Genomic DNA, 22,071 nt, shown 5'->3' on the forward strand with positions numbered 1-22,071 from the left:
AACAGAAACTATCAAAAAGAGAATTAAGTGAGTGAGGTGCATGATACACTACTGCCAGAGTAAGGTTAAAATAATAAACAATTTATACAAGCTTGATCTATTCCAAACTGGGAAAAGAATTGCTGATAGTCCCACCATATATGTGTATCAAACAGCAAACACATCATTAAATTGAAACAACAGCTAGAACTCCATTTTTATCTTCCTTCTATTTCATGTTTAATATAATCATCTTTATATTTTCATATTTAATTTTGAACCTTACTTAGCGTAGCTATAAGATTAATATTTTGCTTTTAAGGAGATAAAATTCATAGGTAACCAAGAACTATTAATTAAAAGTAGACTTGGGACTCAATTTTTATAAGAAGATATATTACTTCCCCCTTTAATTAAACATAGATTATTTCCTCATATGATGTAATCTGAATGCAGTTTTCCTTTCTTCTACTCCTTCCAGTTCCTTACCACCTCTTTTCCAATCCAGATCCACTCCCTCTCTTTTTATCATTACAAAAGGACAGGCATCTAAGAGATAACAACAAACATAACAAATAATAAGATAAAATAAATAATAAGATAAAATGAAAACAATCGTAGCAAAGTTGCACAAAAAAATAAAAAATAAAAGAACCCCAGGAGAAGGCACACACATCAGAGACCCACTGGTTTCTACATTCAGGGGGACTTAATATTTTAAAATGAAAATAAAATTTTGTTTAACATGCCCAAAATGTCTAAAATTTTTATTTTTCTATATAGTAAGTTTTTATTTGTAGGTGTATATAACTATACAAACATACATATTGTACAGTCCATATATTTACATTGCTATAAATTAGAGGAAAATATTATTCTATAATACTGAAACATCTCTGTCATACTCTTGTATTTTCTGAGTACTAGAAATGAATCTTCTTTTCAGCTTTTGTTTTTGTTTTCTTTTGTCGAGACAGGGTTTCTATGTGTAACAGTCCTAGGTGTCCTGGAACTTGCTCTGTAGACCAGCCTGGCCTCGAACTCACAGAGATCTGCCTACCTCTGCCTCCTGAGTTCTGGAATTAAAGGTATGTGCCGCACCACCCTACTTGGAAATAAATCTTTAATAGCAAGGTAGCCACAATTAGAAAATGCCAAGTAACTTGGACTTTTAGGCTTTTTATTAAGAAGAGTAGAAAGGATTAATTGGCGTTCTAGTGGAAACAGAGAAAAAAAAGGTTAGACTGCTCAGGGTAAGTTTTGAGAAAATGATAAAAAGTAAATGAAGTAGGTGCTTGTGGATGGAGATGCACAAATGTAAACACTACTTCATTTTTATTTTCTCAATAAAACAGGGAATTTTGATAACACTCTAGAAAATATAATGTACTTGAACATGAGATACAGTCCGGGATATTTTATTTTTGCTAGGCGCCAAGATTAACCGGGGGATATTATACTTAGAAAATTATGGCCAGTTATTTGTCAGCTATTCTTTAATACTTGAAATTATTTTTACAAAGAACTATCAAAAGGAAAGAATGACTCATGGTTAATCATGAAATGCAAAAAAAAAAAAAACCCAAACCAAACCAAAACAAAACAAAAACCAAAATCAAGCAAACAAACAAACAAAAAACAAAAACAAGACACAGTTCTTTATTTAGAGAGACTTGATTTGTACAGTCTTTTCCCCAACTGGCTAAAATGTGTAACAAGCAGAGATATAAAGTGTAATTTCAGATTACTAACTCTGAAACTTTCTGCTCATGAGACAATAGATTGCATGTAAACATATTAAAAAGAACCAAATTTGATCTTGGCTCATGGTTTTGGAGTAACTGTCTATGACATGCCTGTGATGTGGGAGAGCACTGTGCTGGAAAGAGCAGTTATGAGAAAGCTTCTCATTCACTGCAGCACGGAAGGAGTTGTAGGTAGTGGTGTGCAAAGGGACAATTCCTGAGGGTAGACGTAAGGACTTCCTCTCTTCTTTCTCCTTATATCCCCTGAATTTCTTCTGCCTCCCAACAGACCTTCAAAGCCACCTCTCAGTGGCTTAAATCACTCTCAAGGTCACAGCCTTTATAATATAGTCCCTGCCCCAAAGCCTGTTATCTGGCTACAAAGCACAGTGGTTTTGGACAACTTTTATATTCACACCATAGCATCAATAAATTGTGATTACAAATTATTTAACATTCAGTCATTGCTGCTTTGTTTGTGTCATTGACCAATTTCAACTTATAGCATTTTTAAAGTAAACCCTATTAACTCACTCCCAATCAGTCAAAGAAGGGAATTTATAGCTTAGGAAACATAGTTAAGTTAGATTCTATCAGTAAAAAAGGAGGCACCCATTAGAGATGATGTAAGGTATACTGAAAGGTCCTATAGACTTTTCACAGATGGGGAACTAGGTGAGGAATGCACCGTCTGAATCATTTCTGGCATTAATTCTGTGAGTTGTTTCCATTACACTATTAAAATGCTTGATATGCTAACACTTTAAGTGTCTCAAATGTGCATTTAATTTAGATTTAATAACACAAGTTTTGCTTATGAAAACTAAGTCAATTATTGAAAGCATTTCCCAAGGTTTAGCAATTATTTAAGAGCTGCATTTACTATAAAGTAATTAGCTCAAATGGCATGTTCATGAAAACAGATTTAGAACAACTTTACATATTGGTATGGAAGGAAATATTTAATATCAATATAACTAAAATACTCAAACTTATCTGATCTGACAGGCATTTAACTTCTAAGAAAAACCCACATATTTGTTTTCAAGGGGATTTCTTCCTTCCCTGCATCTCTACCTCCTTCCTCTTTTCTTTGGCCTATTGTTTTTCTGTTCTGAGAGTTGTTGAATCTAGGACCTCTACTAGATTCTTTGATCTACTAGGAAGAAATAAATCTCCTGTATTTTTCTTTCCTTTTTTTGTCTTCTCCTTTATTTTTATTGAGGTGGAGACTTTCTATGTTGCTGAGTCTGGCCATAATCCTTCTCTCTTCAACTACATTGAGTGCTTGAGATTACAGGAATGTGTTGTGTTGCAAAACTTCTGGGGAAACACAACAAATGTCTTCTCACCTAATATAGGAAGCCCATGACAGACCAAAATACAATACCACAAAACCCAAATTGATGAACCAATGAGCTTTATTGAGGTTACTTGCAGGAATATGGGTGAGGAGTTGCTTACAGGAGCAGAAATGACTCAAAGACAGCTACATCACCAAGGCTAACCACAACATGGGTGACAATTCATGAAACTGGGAAGGAGGAGCACACTGTACACTCTGTATGCATCTCCACAGGTTGGAGAGTGTCCTATTCAGATGCCTCAGTTGTACTAATCCTTTTCCAGGAATCTCAACTGATTTCTGCTTCTTCCAGTCAGTTGATCTGGTCTCAAGTCTTTCTTTGCAGTTTGATTTATCCAAGAGTTTTTTTAGAGCTCAGTTTAATCATCTGAGGGATATTCTCAAGTTTTATTGCTCACCCTGTCACGGAGGAGCCTAGTGCATCTGATTGGAGTTTAGGGACATCCTAAAGCTATTTTGAGTTCAGTTTCCCAAATGCCAGCTCAAGTACCATGGACAGTTCCGGATCTCAATGCTAGGAGCCCAGCAAACAGACTAAGCTATACAACTGGCACACATATGCAGGGGGAGGAACTTAGTCCTCAGTCAACCTGATGTGCCATGCTTTATTGACTCCCATGGGAGGACTGCCCATTTCTGAATGGAGGAGAAATGGATGGGGGTGGTAGGGAGGTGAGGAAAGAGACTGGGAAGAGAGAAGGGAGGGGAAACTGTGGTAAGCATGTAAAATAAAGGAAAATAATAATAATAATAATGGTAATAACAATAACAATAATGAAGAGCTCCCATGCAGACAGGAATGTTTCAATCACAGAGGAAACTTATATAACAGCACACATCACAACCCCAAGTGAAACAATACATTTTATATGGATATATGGGAGAGAACATTAATCACTGAAGTAGATGAGGATGTTTTTGTTTGGGACAAATTAAAAAAAAACTCACATATTCAGAAGTTGATAAAACAGAACCTATTTAAATCAATAGACTTTTATAATTAAAAGACAAAATTGAGGAAATGAATTTAATTTTGAAATGTTAACTATTGATTTGATATGATTAGAATGATTTGCAATGTAAGTATAGATCAAGAAATATATATTTAGAATGCAAAGAATGATTATAAGTCCACACTAGAAAATGGGCAGTGTGGACAAGAAATTTAAATCTCTTTCTTAAGAAATTTCATATTCTGATTTGTGTGTGTGTGTGTGTGTGTGTGTGTGGTTTATTTAGCTTGGTGACTTTACCTACATATATAAAAGATAATGTCAGAAGGTACTATGCAAATGTCAAGTTAAAATACCAGAATATCTCTCTTAACCAAAAAGAATGACTTTAAATTAAAGTTTTAGCACTAAGTGTTAGGAACTGTTTCAATATCATATAATGCAGTATTTGTTCTATTGGGTTACACACTTGTGATTAAAGAGTCTCAGGGATAGATTTGTGTGTGTGTGCATGTGCATATTTTTTCTCCTTGCTAAAGCAGAGATGAATACACAGCTTCATTTTTGAATTGGCTTTACTTACCCCTTTTCTAATTGGCCCACTGAAAAACTCCTCAAAGTACTGACTCTATGTAAATACATTTGTAATAAGAAGCCCTTTATTGTTCACCCCCAGGCTTTGTCTTACTTCCCCGAAGGCACTCTTTAGGTCAAAACTCCAGGATATAAGCTTCAGGGATGAATGAAGTTCTGGCAAGCATTGTTCCCCAAGCTGATTTCTACCACAATGACTTCATCACTATTATTTATTCTTTGTTACTTCATCCCTTTGAGTAATTCATAAATTTATTGATACACCTACATATGCAAAAACCCTGCTATAATTAGTTCAGTTAACACTTGAATTAAGCTGTGTGGAGAAAAACATTCAATGCCTTACATTTTATCCATATTACCAAAGAATGCCATTTTGATTTTTGATTAGAATTTTTACCTCGATGCCAATTTGCTGTTAAGTCTCTGAAAATTCAAAATTAAATGAGGTACCTCTTTCACTCTAATTCCATCTGTTTAACACTTTGCTTTAGTTAATGTATGCTTTAGCTCAGGACTTCTTATCAAATATTACGATATAAACTGCATTAGTGTAGAGAACTTGACACAGGTACAGGCACCAGGGAAAGCAATAGTGGAAGAGAATAGAAGGTAGAAAGAGAGACACAAAGATACGTAGCTGGATTTGTGACATGGTTGAAACTGTAGAGCTCTGATGAATAGTCTTTTGTATCGATGGTCAGGGAACATTGCACATATGAATTTTAGGCCCTTCCTTCATACCAAACAGAGATTCAAATCCAAGTGCATTTGATATCTGAATTTCTAAGGTATGCAAGAAAGACTCAAAAATAATAATATACAAGACATTCATGCAGAAAGAATCACCAAAGAGGCGTGAGTGAGCGGTAACTATCAGGAAAATAACAGATAAATCAAGATCTAAAAACAAACAGCTAACAGAGTGCAAAAGGGACCATTGCTGTTGTGAAATCAGTAATAAGGGCAGCCTAAACTAAGGGAACAATAGCACAGGCACTACATAGTGGGGACGATCATGATATATTCACACACAGTGGAACAGAGAAAATGAAGGCTTATATCAAGTTCTATGAAGGATAGAGGACATACTCTCTTATAATGTTCCTAGAGGTAGTGACAGTTATTATTTGCATAGTATCTGTGAGAAATTCTTTGATGCCAGTTTCTAATGCAAAGAAATCCAAACTGTTCACTGAAAGGACAGGATTCAAGTTTGTTATGGCAATGCATACCCAATATAAAGTCAGGCATGCAAATCCATGCTTTGTATGTTTGTAATATTTATCAGTATGCATACCTAACATAATGTCTTGCATATATATCTATACTTTTCATATTTGTGATACATATCTTGGAATACCTAATATAAAGTCAGGTGTGCAAGTCTACAGTAAAAGGTTACCACAAAGGAATATTTACAAAGGCCTGATTCTTAAGAGACTCAAACTGAAAACAGTCCAACATATCACCAACAGTAGAAAACATTTCTTAATTTATTCATGCCTCAGAATATTGAATAACAATTTAAACTTCTGCTGCATTCTTCAACTTGGACACATTTAAAACAATATTATTCAGTGAAAGACAAAATAACATTCATTATACCAATGTTTCATAAAGTTCAAGGATAAAAGAAAACCAGCTCTGGAATGATAGCTGATTAGAAATACACCTATGGAATATCTGAAATGCTCTTGTTTTTGTTACCTTGACTTTGTGCTTTATTTATTTATTTACTACTTATTTTTGCTTAGTTATTTGTGATCATTTTCTGCAATTCTGACTGTCTAGGAACTACCTATGTATGCTAGACTGGCCTTGAACTCACAGACCTTCACCTGTGTCTGTCTCTCCAGTGCTGAACTTAGAGGAATGTATCACACCGTACTCAGCTTGATCTAGTGTTTTAAATTTCATTGCATGTAAGAGTTTTGGGGGCAGTTAATTCAGGAATGCAGTCTTCTGCTATTATACTTAACTTTTTTGAGACAGTATGTTATGGTATTATCTCAGAATAACTTCTAACCTGCAACACTTGTGCTTTAATACCTTTCTGAGAACTGAGACATAGGTGCAGGCCATTTTTGGCCTAAGAACATCACCTTTAACTGAGTGAGGGATTCACCATTAGCCAGAGATCCGGAGCTAACTGTAGTGTATTTACAAAAGAGGTCTCAGTTTAAGCTATACCTCTAGGAATCTAGAAGATGGTATTGCATTTGATGTCTACCTAAATTGAGGAAAGAATTTCTACCCATTGTGACTCTTCTATGACATGTTTTTGCACATAAGGTGTCCACAGTTAGAGCTGTTTCTTGTGGGACATGTCCCTTTAGTCTAGAGTATTTCCTTTCTATAAAAAGAATTCTACTAAGAAAACACCTATTACGTTGGTGTCGTAAAGGATTTATTCACTGAAATAGGTTGAACAGTGATCCGTTAAATTTGAGATATGTAAGACCTCTCAGTTGGGGGAGAGGCTTTAGGTCTCTAGCACCTAATGTTAGACTCTGGTCATTTCAAAAATTAGTTTATTCTGTTTAGGCTACTTAGTTTGTGGAATTTTGTTTGGTCAGCTCCAAATAACAAAGAACTATAATTGTGGAAATAAAAACACTTCGTAGGGCCACAGAATTTCCCCCTGCAATCTGCTTGTTTCTTTACTCACTAATCAATTAAAGCAACACATAGACAGAAGGACCTCCCATATCATTTCCCCTTTTCTGTTTAAATAAAAAGATTTTAACTTTAACACAGAAAAATTACATATACCTAAACAGGTATCAGGCAAGAATTACACTTACAATATTTATATCTACTTTATGTCTTCTCATAACTAGGGAAAACTATAACTATATCTATTCTTAAACTCCATCAAAGACTCCAGAAGGACATAATATTACCTAAGTAAACAAGAAATGCATTGTAAGCAACTTCCATAACTTTAGAATAGAAAGAGACATCTCACTGCCTGAAGAATCACCCAATCACTGAGGCATCCCTACATGCCCTTCATGTCCAGCAGACTTTTCCATGAAGCAGGAAAATTTAAAGACAGTTCTGCCTATACTGACAGTTTGTTAGTCACTTTTGTCTGTGTTCTGAAGAATGTCTGGCAGACTCTTTCATGAAGCAGAAACCCCAAAGGACCACCTTCTTTAGGCAAGCAAATTCAGCATCATCTCTCTCTAGGTCCTGCATGTCAAGATCACATAGCATAAGAACAGTTTCTTATCTAAATGACTAACCAATGCCATAAGGAGCCTCTTTGATGCCCATCATCCTCTTGAAGTAGCTTGGTGTATCAAGAAGCAGATGTGTTTCACTGTCATGAAAAGTCCTAAGTTATTAAGCATTTTAAATACCATATTCTGTAGTCATTGAAAGGTTTGAAGAATGCCTATTTATCTGAAATACATCTCTATATATCTAGAAATTCTAACTAATATGACTACAAGCTTGACTATTATAGATGATTATCTATTAACCTATATTTCTTAGTTAGACATTACATTTTTAAATGAGCTGCACAAATACAATACTTTAAAGAAGAGCAGAAATTCACATATAACAAAATTGACCTTAAGTTTGTATCAATAAACCAAGATCCATATTGATTCTTCTCTCTAAAACATATCCACATTTAAATGGAAACAAACATTTATAAATAATATTTGGTAATATAGGCATAGTTATCTCCAAACTGTTTCCTGCTGTTTACTGGGTGAAGTATTTTTTGAGAGGTATACTAGGTGACCTTTAAGGGGCTCTTGGTCCATTGAACCACATTGGTCTTGAAGGATTCCACAGGTTCTCATCCTCTGTGGAAACAAAAGAAGAACTTCTTTTCCAAAGCAACAAGTCCTTACACCAAAATTGTAGAATCAAGGTATCTTTAAATAAAATAGGTTGGTTTAGCTTAGCAGCCCACACAATGAAGTGCTTCTCTATACTTAGCTCCTTCACAGTAAAAAAAATCAAAGAAAACACAATAATATACATAATCCAGACCCTCTGTGTATTTTCCACCTTTACAGGGTTTATTTTCTTTACTTTTTAATCTATGACTGTTCTCTGTCTTTTTAAGGATTTTACCTTTTTTAAACACCATTTATTTCTTTTTATAACTGTCTATATTCTTTTGTCTTCTCTCCCCAAAGCCTACATGTTTATCCAACACTGTGACTCATTTAGAGTTCTTTTTTTAATCTGAATTTGTCTTTATTGTGTATCTATAATTACTTTCTAACCAAAAGCACTGGTTTTTTTTTTATGCTAAGTGGGTATGGCTAAGACCAACTCCACAGTTCTGCCTGCTTGCATCATGAAGTCCAACATGGTGGAGACATGTTCGCTGCCTCTGAGAGCCATGCACAATGCCCCATTTTCAGGAACACAAAGCATCTATGGTGCCATTACACAAGTTTTAAGACTCTGCTCACAAACCCCATTTAAATGCTCAGCCTCCTGAAATAATCAGAGTTTGTGTTGGCAGCTCAGTCCAGGAAGCTGCCATTTCAACATCATGCAGTTTCTTTTCAGGGACTATGAGGATTTCAATGAGTCAGGGGGTTACACACCCTTTGAGAGTTGAAATGGACTGTATTATTTACCTTAATTAATAGGAGCAGAACATGTGACCTTCTGGACATTACAAGGGCAGAGAAAACTAGGTGAGCATGAAGCATGTGTGTAGTCTCTGTGCTGTTGGCTTTACATATGATGTGACTAGCTGCTTCAAGTTCCTGCTGCCTAGACTTTAGACTCTAACCTGGAATTGTGTGCCAAAATAAATTATATTTCCTTTAATTTGTTTTTGGACAAGATGTTTTAAACACAGAGATAGAAATAATATTGACACAGATATGGAAAAATGGATGCATTTATTTTTTCTTCTTCTTGCTTTTCCTAACCAGTTCCTTTATTTCCCTTCAATCTAGATATAACATATCTAAATATCAGACCTTGAGATGTGCAAGGCAATTGTGTCACTATTAACAAGAAAAGCCACTTTATTTAATGTCTCAAAGCTCTCCATTGCCCTAAAGGACATCTTTGTAGTCTCTTTATAGAATCTTATATCACCTAGCAACATTTTTCTCTGAAATATAAGACGGTAAAATTTCAGAATTATTGTTAACAGTGATATATGTCTTAATTGTGTTTAAAGACTTTAATAAACAAGGCTGAGATTGATTATTAGGATAAGTCCACCGCAAGACTTTTTGGGACCATCTTGCATTAAGTAGAGACTGAATCTATTTTTAAAAATTCTACAAAGCAAAAGACACTCATAATTCTCTGATACAGATTCTATCACATATTCGTTTTGCCTCCAACTTCAACTAAGTTTTAATGCCAGTTACCATGCATTTATCTGCATAGAGTTGAGGCTGTTCTATCTCTATTTAGCCCAAATGATTATTCCAGAGAACCTTTTGGTGATCTGCTGCCTTTTCTGCCCACATCCAGATAAATTCAAACCACAGACATCTCCATATGCCTGTAAGTAGTCAAGATTATTTCTCACTTGAGTTCTTGCATGTAATTTTACAAAATCTTTTCTCTATTTTCTAAATCACTACTTTATGGCAATCAGTTTGGGGAGCTGTCTTGATATATTTCTGGACTGAGACCACCAGTTGCTGGTGGAAGTCACAAAATAATCCCACACTTGTTCAGAATTATTAATAATAAAGGGTTTTTATTTAGGGGAAGACTTACAGATCTTTGTCCTAGAAAACAGTAATCTGCATGAACCGTGAAACGAAACAGAGTCTAGCAGCTGAAAGAGAGAGCAGAAAGCAAGAGAGCAGACACATAATTTACAGCGACATTTATAGTATAAGAGACAACACCCAAGTGGGCTGGTATCTTAAAGGCTATAGACTGAAGGTGCAGAAGGAGCTCCCACAGAAATCACTTACTGTGAGCTGTTATCTCCAGCTCCATTTCTATTTTTAAAAAGCCAGTTATGGTAATGGTATTGTAATAGAAGCCTACCTACTATCTTTCCCCTTACATATCTTTGTATTTAGGAATTGAATAACCTCAGGAAAGGCAACACTGTTGTCCTTTCAGGTCTATAACACTTACACAAAAAACTTTCAAGGTAAATCATCATTGTTTTGTTCTACTGCCTCCTGACAGCCAGTCTTATGTTATAAGCATTTATCACCCTCTTATTCCATACATAAACAGATGAAAAATTTTGTGTAATCTGTCTGTTGAATTTGTTTACAAAGAGACTCAATGCACCTCTTTGCCAACTTTCCAGCTGTAGAAGATCTGGTTAATTCCTCTGACTAATATTCAAGATGTTTTAAGATAGCTACTCTACAATAAGACATGTTGAAGTGTAAGGAGTCTCTTAACACATAAGGACCCTGGAACAGTGACCTATCCTAATAGAAAATGAATATAGTAAGTAAACTTTGATCTAAAAGGTTACCTTATAGAAGTCAATAGATAGGTGTGGGGGTTCTGGATACCTCCTTATATAACCAAATTATCTTTTCCCTATAGTATTGTAGTGTTGATATCCCTGATTTGTAGTTATATGCTGGCTAGATGATTATAATTTTCTTACTGTTTCTTTCAACTTCTGGCAGATATGATAACAATGATAACAACACAATCTCTTCGCTCATTCCTTTTGACATTTAAATAAAACCAAGAATAAGCTCTCAACCACAGACATTCTGATGAGTTTAATCAAATACATGTTTGTCTGTAAATGGGTGGGGCATGTCTTTAATCTTGATCTTTCAAAACCTGAATTTCCAGGCCCCTCATGACTGTTTTACTGTTGACTGATTTCTTTGTAATGGAATACTTCCCAGGTGAGGCATTCAAATGATCCAATCTCTGGAGTTCCTGTGACTCTTCTAGTCTTACCAACTACAGAAGCCTCTTATTAAATCACTGATGAACTGGTATTCATGAACCAACCACTAAGAAGGTGTGCCTTTAGGCCAGGCTACCACTTGCATATAGCTCCACCAACTAAAGGGGCAGAATTAAAATGTGGTGACTGCCATTCCTAAAGTTGAGGCTGTCAGGATGTATGATTCATCACTTGTGATGGCTATTCTTGGTTGTAAACTTGATTACATCTAAATTAACTAAAACCCAAATGACTGTACACACCTTTGAGAGATATTTTTTTTCTTAATTACATCATCAGAAGTGGGAAGATATATTTAAACTGAATTTTTGAGGTAGAAAGAAGAGAATCTCTGCATGTGATTCAATTTCCATACTTGAGCTAGTTTGTAGACCCAGAACACCTTGAATAAAGAGACAGCCAGGTTTCCCTGAGAAAGGACTTTGACAAAATACCTAAAAGTTTTACTCTTAGTCTTTCTATAGGCCTTCCCCAGAAGAATCTATGACCAGATACAAGGACACCTGTACACTGGGGGAAAGAAAAAGATTTTTAAGAGTCCATTGAAAACAGGCTCTGAATTGATGCTGATTCCAGAAGACCTTTAAAAACATTGTGACCCTTCAATTAAAGAAGGAACAGATGGAGGTCAGGTGATTAATGGAGTTTTTGGCTGAAATCTGTCTCACAGTAGACCCAGAGGGTCTCAGAATTCATACTGTCGTCATTTCACCAGGTCTAGAATGTCTAATTGGGATAAATGTACTTAAAAGCTGGCAGAATTCTCACATTGGTTCCCTGACCCATGGAGAGAGGGATATTATGTTGGATGGCTAAACAGAAACCTTTAGTGTTGCCTCTGTCAAAGAAAATCATGACTCAAAAACAGTATCACATCCCTGGAAGAAATACAGAAATTAGTGCCACTATCAAGGACTTGAAAGATGCAGGTGTGGTGTTTCCCATCTTATCTTCATTTAATTCCTCTATATGGCTAGTGAAGACTACAAAGGAATCACGGAGAATGACAATTTCTTATCAAAAACTCAAACAAATAGTGAATCTGATTGCAGCTGCTGTGCCAGATATGGTATCCCTACTTGAGTACATTAACAAATCTCCTGGCACATGATACATGTTTTTGAAGTAGAAAATGTATTTTTCTTGGTATCTGTCCACCAAGATTATCAAAAGCAACTTGCTTTCAGTTGGCAAGGTCAGCAGTATTCTTTTTGTTTTGTCTCAGGGGTCTATTAATTCTCCAGCATTGTGGCCAAATTTAGATTAAAGGAATCTTGATCACCTGTCTCATCCACAAAATATCACATTGGTTCACTATAGTGTAGGCATTAAGCAGATTAAATCAAGTAAACAGGAGTTAGTAATCACTTTGAACTCCTTGGTAAAAGATATAACAATCAGACGATGGGAAATAAATACAATCAAAATTCAATGGCCCTCTACCTCAACGAAATTCATAGGAATCCAGTGGTAAGGTACATGTAGAGATATTTCTTCTAAAGGCAAGAATAAGTGATTGTGCCTGACCACTCCCACCTCTAAGAAAGAAGCACAGTATTTAGTGGGCCTGTTTGGATTCAGGAAAAGCACATTCTTCACTATATACACAGTGACTTTGTAAGCTGCTTGTTTTGTGTAGGTCCTGATGCTGGAGGATTTTATAAAGTTCAAAGCTGCTCCCACCCTTTGATGATCCAGAAACCTGGCGGTACTTGAGGTGGCAGTGACAGATACAGATATTGTTTGGATCATCTGGCAGGCTCCTGCAGCTGAATCACAGAAGAGACCTTTGGAATTTGAAGCAAGGCTTTACCATCACCTGCAGAGAACTATTCTTCACTTCAAAGGTACTTCTTGGCCTGCTATTGGGTCTTAGTAGGAACTAAACATTTGATAATGTCCACTAAGTTTTCATGTAACGAATTGCCCATCACGAGTTTTATATTATCTGACCCACTGTGATAGCTATTCTTGGATGCCATCCTGATTACATTTGGAATTAACTGGAGTAAAAAATATAATATGGAGGTCACACCTGTGAAGGATTTTTTTTGCTTAGTTTGAAGTGAGTGGGTTGACTCCTAGTTCAAATTTTTGAACTAGCCACATGCTTGTGGTCCAGAACTTGGGCCAATAATATTAATCTTTAATCTGGGACATCAATTTATAGAAGTCTATATAAGAAGATGGAAACTTTTGATTGCTGCCTATTTGCCTCTCATTGCTATCAAGTCTATTTATTTACTGGAATTTGAATCTGCTTCATAATTTCAGCATATATTGAAAAGTGGTTGAGGTACTTATCTCATGTACTGAACAGTAGCAACTACTGAGTTCTTGGACTTTGTAAGTCATTCTAATAAAAATTATATGTATAATTTTTAATTGTATAAGTGGATATGTATATGATATATGTATGATAAATATATATATATATATACATCATATATATGTCGTGTGTGTGTGTGTGTGAGAGAGAGAGAGAGAGAGAGAGAGAGAGAGAAAGAGAGAGAGAATCCTTCTGCACATAGATAAGCACTGGAGAAGTGGAGAAACCAGGAAAAGTTAAACATGCAAGCTTATCTCTTCAAAGGAAGAAGATGTTGACTTTTCTTCCTCTTGGAATGCTGGGAAAGGATGCAGTTTACAACCTGGTCATTCTTTGCTATGTGTAGAGACATGCTTCATTTGTATCCCCTAGAATTTATGTTTTGTTTTTCCTAGAACTTTTCACTTTATATCTGGACTATTGCTTTTTAAGTCCATTAAACATATTCTTACAAGAGATGTCACAAGTACTTTACAACACCCCAAATGACTTCTATGTTACCCTAGTCCAGACTAATCTTGATTCCCACAGGCATTTTGTTTACCTCAATGATTCTTCCTAGAGTTCAGCATTGCTTCTGAGTTAACAGTACTTCTTTAAGGAAGAAACCTTGTTTACTTTGTAAAGAGTTCCAATGTAGACATGTCTTAAACTTTGCTGTTAACATGGGAATGGGTAAATTGTCATCAAAAACTTTTATTTGAAAATTGTGCTGTGCTTACACATGACCAGGTGTCAGACTCTAGAAGTTTGAAACAATACTGGCAAATAGTTGAGATGAACTATGGTTCAGATTTTCCTAATCCAGATTATTTCTTTGCTGGCTATGATGCTTGTAGAAACTCCCATATTCATCCTTCAAGTTATATTTCTCTAGGGAACCCCAACTAAAGCACCTACCAAGTCAAAAAGTGAATATAAACTGCAGCAATCTATTGTGAAATGGAAGTGTAATATATAAGATAGGGCCTGAGCAGGACCTAAATGCACAAGCAAATTACATCAAAAAGTTGTCTTAATGCATATAAATTCTTCTCCTGTTACAATCTTGTCTGTTGCCAAGCATGTGCCTATAGTCTCATGTGGTGTACTCCATGATAAGTTACTGAGGGAGAGGAGAATAGTGCATGATTTACTGATGGTTTTTCGTGTTTTGTAGACATTAACCAGAAATGGAAAGCTGTAGTATTACATCTTTCTGAGACAACCATGATAAACATTGGTGAAGAGAAATATTCACAGAGCGTAGACCTTAGAGTGTTACCCGTGGTTACATATTTTTCTCAGATGTAAAAACGACCAAGTGTATGATTGTTCACTGATTCATATGGTGACGATGACTGGATAGTGGATAGTCAAGGACTTGGAAAGAACATGATTGGAGCATTGAGGAGAAAATCATTTACAGAAGATGTATGAGGAAAGATCTCCCCGAATGGGACATGAGTGTGAAGACACTTGTGTCTTATGCAAATGTTCACCAAAAGGTAACTTCAGCTGAGGAGTTCAATAATTAAGTAGATAGAATAGTCCCTTCCATGGAGAGTTGCTCTAGGAAAACTATAACTGCTGCTCTAAAGCATGCATTTGCTTTCTCTTCTGGCAGCTGGATTCGGTTCCTGTTCCTCGTTCCTGCAGAGGACTGTGATCTGTGAGTCTACTCCGAAATAAATAACCCTTTATTATACTCAATTCTGAGCCTGTGTGGGATTTCTTTTTAGTGTCCGTCTTCAGACAGTTAACCTCTTTCTCCAGCCAGTCCTTCCATTTTCTAATGGGCCCATAAACAAAGTGGCAATGGAGGTTATGTAAGAGTTGGGCAATATGGACTGTGAGTCTCTAAGACTGACCTGGCTACAGCTGCTGCTGAGTGTCAGATCTGTCAACATCAGAGACAACACTGAACCCCAGATATGGCGTCATTCCTCAGAGTAGCCTGTTAGTGATATCATGGCAGATTGAATATATTAGATCATTTTTTTTCTGTGTAAAGGACAGTTTTCTCCTTACTGGAGTAGATACTTATTTTTTTTTTCTGGATCTTCCTTTCCTGAATGTAATGCTTTTGCAAAAACCACCATCAATGGAGCTACAGAGGGCCTTAAACACTGTTGTAATATTCGCCTCAGCATTGTTTCTGACCAAGAAACTCTCTTCACAGTGAGAGAAGTGCAACTTACAACTATGATCATGGAATCAAAAAATATAATCTTTCCTACCTTTTAAAAGTAATTTGGCTAATAAAAGATGAAATGGCCTTTGGAAGACACAGTCACAGTGCTCATTAGGTGGCAGCAGCCTGGAGGGAAAAGGCAGCAGTCTCCAGGAGGCAGAATTTACTTGGAATCAGTGTCCAGTATATGATGTGGTTTCTCCCATATTCAGGATCCTCAGGTCCAGGAATCAAGTGATGGCATGGGACTAGTTTCATTCACTATCATTACTATCCAACCACTAGAAATATATTTGCTTCATCTTCCCACAACTTTAAGTTTTGTTGGCTTCGAAATTTTGGTTCAGATGGAGGAATGCTTTTGTCAGGAGCTAGAACAAAACTTCAATTGAGCAGAAAGTTCAGACCTCCCTCTGGTCAAGTTGGGTTTCTGATGCTCTTAATAAAACAGGATGAGAAAGGAATAAATGAAGTTGGCGGGGGTGATTAACCCAGGTTATTAAGGAGAAATTGGATTGATTATTCATGAGGGAGGTAAGAAAGATTATTTTGGTCTGGAGTGCAGAAGTGCTGCTACCATGTCTTATGATTAAAGCCATTGTGAAAGTAAAATGTTCTAATTCAGACAGGATGATAAAGGACACATACCTGTTAGAAATGGCTCACTCCTCATCGAAAAGAACCAAGATCTGCTGAGGTTCTTGTTGGGGGGGGGGTGGAAAAATACAAAATGGGCAATAGAAAAAGGTAGTTACAAATACCAACTAAAGTCATGTGACCAGTTGCAGAAATGAGGATTATAACTGATGTTAATGTTTCTGATGTTCTTTATTAAGAATGTGTTTGTATAGATATTTGTGGTTTTTTTCCTCAATTTTTTATTATGTTATTCAATCAAGAGACTATCAATGTGTATCACATTTAAGTTTGAGATATTAAAAGAATGTCCCTCAGGAGATATTGTCAACCATTTGAAATTTATAATGGGTTTGCAATTGTATAAGGGAGAGTTATATCATATTAGGTGTAATATAACATGATTAAATATATAATGTTTTTACCATTGTACATGGAAAAGAACCATGTTAGGCATAACTATGATATGATTATTATTTTTATTTGGAAATTAAGCTTGACATAAGGAGATATGATTGTTTGTCAAGTTGACAAGAAGTAGATTTGTGGCTATCCTTAGTTGTCAACTTGACTACATCTGGAATTAACTAAAATGCAAATGGCGTAGCATACCTGTGAAGGATTTCCTTTTAATTAAACCATTTGAATTGGAAAGACCTTCTCTTAATCTGGATCTTTGGGGAAGGAAGATCACCTGTACCTCCAGATCTTTTGAGGTGGGAAGATACACCTTTAACCTGTACCACACAATTTGCTGGCAGCTTATAAAACACAAGGATGAAAGATGTTAGGAAGATTATTTTCTTTTCCATTCTTTTACTGGCATTAGTGTTTACTTCGTCAGGATTCCAAGGTATGCTGTAGACCAGCCGAGACGCCCAGTTTCACACATTGAGCAACTATTAGATTCTTGGACCTTCCACCCATAGACAACAATTGCTGGATTTTCTGGACCACAGGCTGTAATCTAGTCTAGTAAATGCTCTCTCTCCTCTCCTCTTTCTCTCCCTCTTCCTCTTCCTCTCTCTCTCTCTCTCTCTCTCTCTCTCTCTCTCTCTCTCTTTCGATTCAGTCTATAATTTATATTCCTCTAGAGAACCCTGAATAATACACCACTTTTTGATGCTTTCCACAATCTAGGCTCCTGTCTTCACATCTTTGTTTCAAATATAACAAAAACAAGCTACTAAGAATGTCTGACTTTTCCAGTTCTGTAGTAGCCAAGCCAATTCCATATTGTAATAACAACTTTGGACATGTCCATTATTAGAAGACCCTTGGTCAATGAATTTCTTGGCTATAAACATTAACATTATACACATCTCTCCCGTCCTACTTTATTTGTATTGTTAAAAAATGTGGTAAAATCATAAACTTAGGAGTGCTTCTCCATAGAGACTGTGTGAATTTCTAAGTGGAGCCACCAGAGGGTGCTCTAACCTAGAGTATACACTACAAATACAAGCTAGGGCTTTGTCATTGGTGAAGACTTTAAGAAGGATTAGTAAGCAACAGATTGGCAAAAATAGAACTAGATTTTCCTCTATTTTATGGAGCCCTCCTCCTTCTATTTGAGCCTCTCTGAGTTGACAAAAACTGTCATCTTGGTGGGCTTAAATTGCAGTATTTTTGTAATTGTTCTTTCATCAGGATTTTAAGAGTTGCAGGACTTTGAGTGCACCTCCAGATTACTGATTCCAAAGCATATTCTTATGATGGAAAAATTTGCAAAATAAACTTGAGAGTTATCTAACACAAGGGAGATATTAAGACAACAACAAAAACAAAATAAACTACCTTAGACCTGAGATTTGTCATTTGGAGAAGTGAGAGATTTGATTGGCCTTAAATTTCGGTAACTATTTTGCTTTAATGTCATAAATTTTCTATTGATTTGAGCATTCTAAAGTGGAAATAGACATTTCTTTGTCTAAAGTTTAAGGATTTTTTGCTTCCCGGGAAATACTGACCAAAGAACCTTAAACATCCATAAATAAAAATAAATAAGGACTTTAATTTATCTGTAAATAGTATAATTTATTGTTATTAAAATATTTCTTCTTTTTATTTCAACAAATTATTTTGTGATGCCAGACTGTTATATTTTATTATTTTTTAATTATTATTATTCTTTTGTAATTTTTTTTTTTTTTTTTTTTTTTTGGTTTTTTGAGACAGGGTTTCTCTGTGGTTTTGGAGCCTGTCCTGGAACTAGCTCTTGTAGACCAGGCTGGTCTCGAACTCACAGAGATCCGCCTGCCTCTGCCTCCCGAGTGCTGGGATTAAAGGCGTGCGCCACTCTTTTGTAATTATTATTCTATATCATGACAAAGACGTCCCTAGGACAATTTGACCTCTACATGGCAATGATCTATTCCTTTCTCGTGCATAATTTTCTGTTGCTCTTGTATCTTTTATCAAGTCTATAGTTATCATTTAGCAAGCTTGTGTGTCATTGGAGAGGACCTACTCCACCCAAAATAATCGTAACACCAGGAACTAAATCGGCACGAAGGGATCTGAGTTATTTCTCTGGCCCTTGGTGAAGACATGACATTGTCAACTGCTTTGAAAGTCAAAAGACAAAAGATACCTCCCTAGCCAGAGACTTTCTAGTTTTTGAAAAAAGGCATATCAATGTTTTCTAAATTAAGAGCTCATTCTCCTAGCGATTCGTATACAGTTTGCATCCAAAATTGTCACCATATCCAAAGACCCTAATTTTCAAGCCATTATATCCTCAGCTTTGTTTCAGTACCTAGCAGTCTCACAGGCATGACTATCCGTCTGCCACACTGGCAGAACCTGAATTGCTGGTAATACCAGGTAAAGAGGAGTTTTTCAGTAGGGAGACCTCTCAGCTTCTCTTTTTGACCTGAACTAGGGTAACCCAGCTAGAAACCAAGCTGAAACCTTATGTTGGTATTGGAAGTATGTTTCTCCCAGCATCTTTTGGACTAGGAATACAAGGGCAAACAAAGACTCACGCTTATAAACTCAAGGGACTGCGACAGTACACACAAAACCAGCGCAAGCTCAGACCAGGTAAAATGGCAGCACCTAAAGAGGAAGTGTAAATTCCCACCAAGAAGTTATTTGCCATTGATAGCTGCTGAGAAGGGAGACATATGTTTTCTTCTCTCTCTCTCTCTCTCTCTCTCTCTCTCTCTCTCTCTCTCTCTTGATTAGGAGAATGAGCTATATAAGATTGAACACGAGCTCCCCAAATATGCCCACGGCCACCCACAGCAGCCACAGTTCCACACAGACAACGGGGTCAGAGCAAGCTTTTCTAGATTTGTGTAGACATGGTCATCTTTTTATTTTAAATTTTTAATTATTTTTTTTGTGTGTGTCTTTCACATCATGCATCTTAATCTCTTCCATCTCCCTGTTCTTTCGTATCTGCCCTCTGCCCTCTGCCCTCGCACCCATAATATTGGCTGATTATTAGGCACTACAAGGTATTTTCTCCTTGGCGCCCAGGGTGAAGTGCCCCGGGAATGTGACAGGGTCATATTTGGTGAGCGTTTTGTGCACGTGTTTAGAATAATGTTCTGAGAGTTCGTTCTCTGTCTGTGTATAATGTATTTTATTCTTTTTCTTCTGTTAAATAGTGCTGAATGGCATGAAAATATCAAATGTGTTAATTTGTTTTCCACGGTGTAGATATTAAAGTCATTTCTGGTTTAAGCTGTTTTAAATATATATATATATATATATATATATATATATATATATATATATATATATATATATTTTTTTTTTTTAAAGAAAAGAGTTTCTAAGCGGGCCCTTCTGCCACTTAGTCAGGAAACTTTGCTGCAAAGAAAGTCATCAGTTCTAGAGAATTTTTAAAAGGTACTATAAAGATGACTTAAAATGTAAGTGAACACAAGGGCCTCCTTGGCTGTGACCAATTTTATTCTCTTTAAGAGTGTGCTCTATGACAATGGGGTCTTTGGCCAGTGTCTAGTCTCAAGACTCTGTGATAAATGCTATCTATCTTCCAAATCATGCTCTGACGTCAAGTCACTTCCGAATTCTTTTAAGGACCTCAAGAACCAGGGCCCTGAGGGAAGCCAAGAGTGAGATTTTAGTGACAACATTCATATGATGAATTTTTTAAGAGAGTTGTTTCAATGTTCTAAAGCCATAATATAAAGCTTTATATCTTTAGAATGCTTCCACCCAGAACTTATTTCCTTTAAATTCCTTTTCTGTTTATACGTATGCATTTATGTACATAAACGCATGATCATGTGGAAACCATAAAAGACTAGAAAAAAATGTATTATATAAAATGAAGATCTTTTGTTGGCCATTTGGTTGTTAAATATCACTATTCAAACATAGTATTTTTAATATGTGTTTGTTTGAGGCATCCTATCCCAGGTAGCCTTGAACCCCAGGACTTCATGGTGTGTGGAAGTGAAGCACTCTGACAATTGAATACAACTCCATCATCAAATTTGATTTTATTTTAAAATTAATTTGGGAGAAAAGTCTTCGAATTGTATTTCTTATTTATTTCAGATTCTCTCTGTTATTTCTATGAGTAAAATTCTTTTGCCTTTTCAAATTTGATAGGTGTAGAAGTATTAAATGTTTCATGTGAAAATTATGAAAATGAAGGATTTGTTTTGTAAATAAATTTTAGAAGAATCACAAAATATATATTTTTCATAGTCCAAGCAAATATCAATGATAGACAAATTTATACAATATTTTTGGATAGAATTAGAGGAAAATACCTTCTTATTTAAGAAGACATATAATAATCTGATAGAAAATATTATGTGGTTCTTATACTCTGTTAATAATGTGGTGCATAATTATTTCACTATGTAACCTTATAAATTTGGATTGGAAAATATCAGTTAACAGTATGAAATTCACAAGCAATTTAAAAATAAAAAATGACTGTCATAAAAAAACCTCATACTCTAAATCAAAATGAAAAGTATTTATTGACAATTGAAAATTGTTAAATTTCACAGTTGTTAGCATTTCATGAAATTGGGTACACAGTAGTTGATGAGGTGCATAGGGATCTTTTTTTAATTGAAATGATTAATTAGGTGGCATTTTGTCTCTAAGGTTATATTTGAAATGTTCTGCAGAGCTGCTCAAGGCTCATTAATTTCTACCTACTCCTGGTGATTCATTTTTTAAAAAACAAATAATCTGAACAAAACTAAAGTGCATGTTTAATGGCCTTAAGATGTAAAATGCAAATGTGACTTACTTATTGGAACAAACATTCCAATTTTATTTTAAATCTTTTATTTGAAAGGTGGAAAGGAAATGAATCAGAGATAAATATGTAGAACACCACCGCTAACTTCTGCTGCACAATGCAATCCCAAGAGCTAGACACTAGAAG

This window comes from Chionomys nivalis, chromosome 22, assembly GCF_950005125.1.
Source record: "Chionomys nivalis chromosome 22, mChiNiv1.1, whole genome shotgun sequence".
Classification (NCBI taxonomy): domain Eukaryota; kingdom Metazoa; phylum Chordata; class Mammalia; order Rodentia; family Cricetidae; genus Chionomys; species Chionomys nivalis.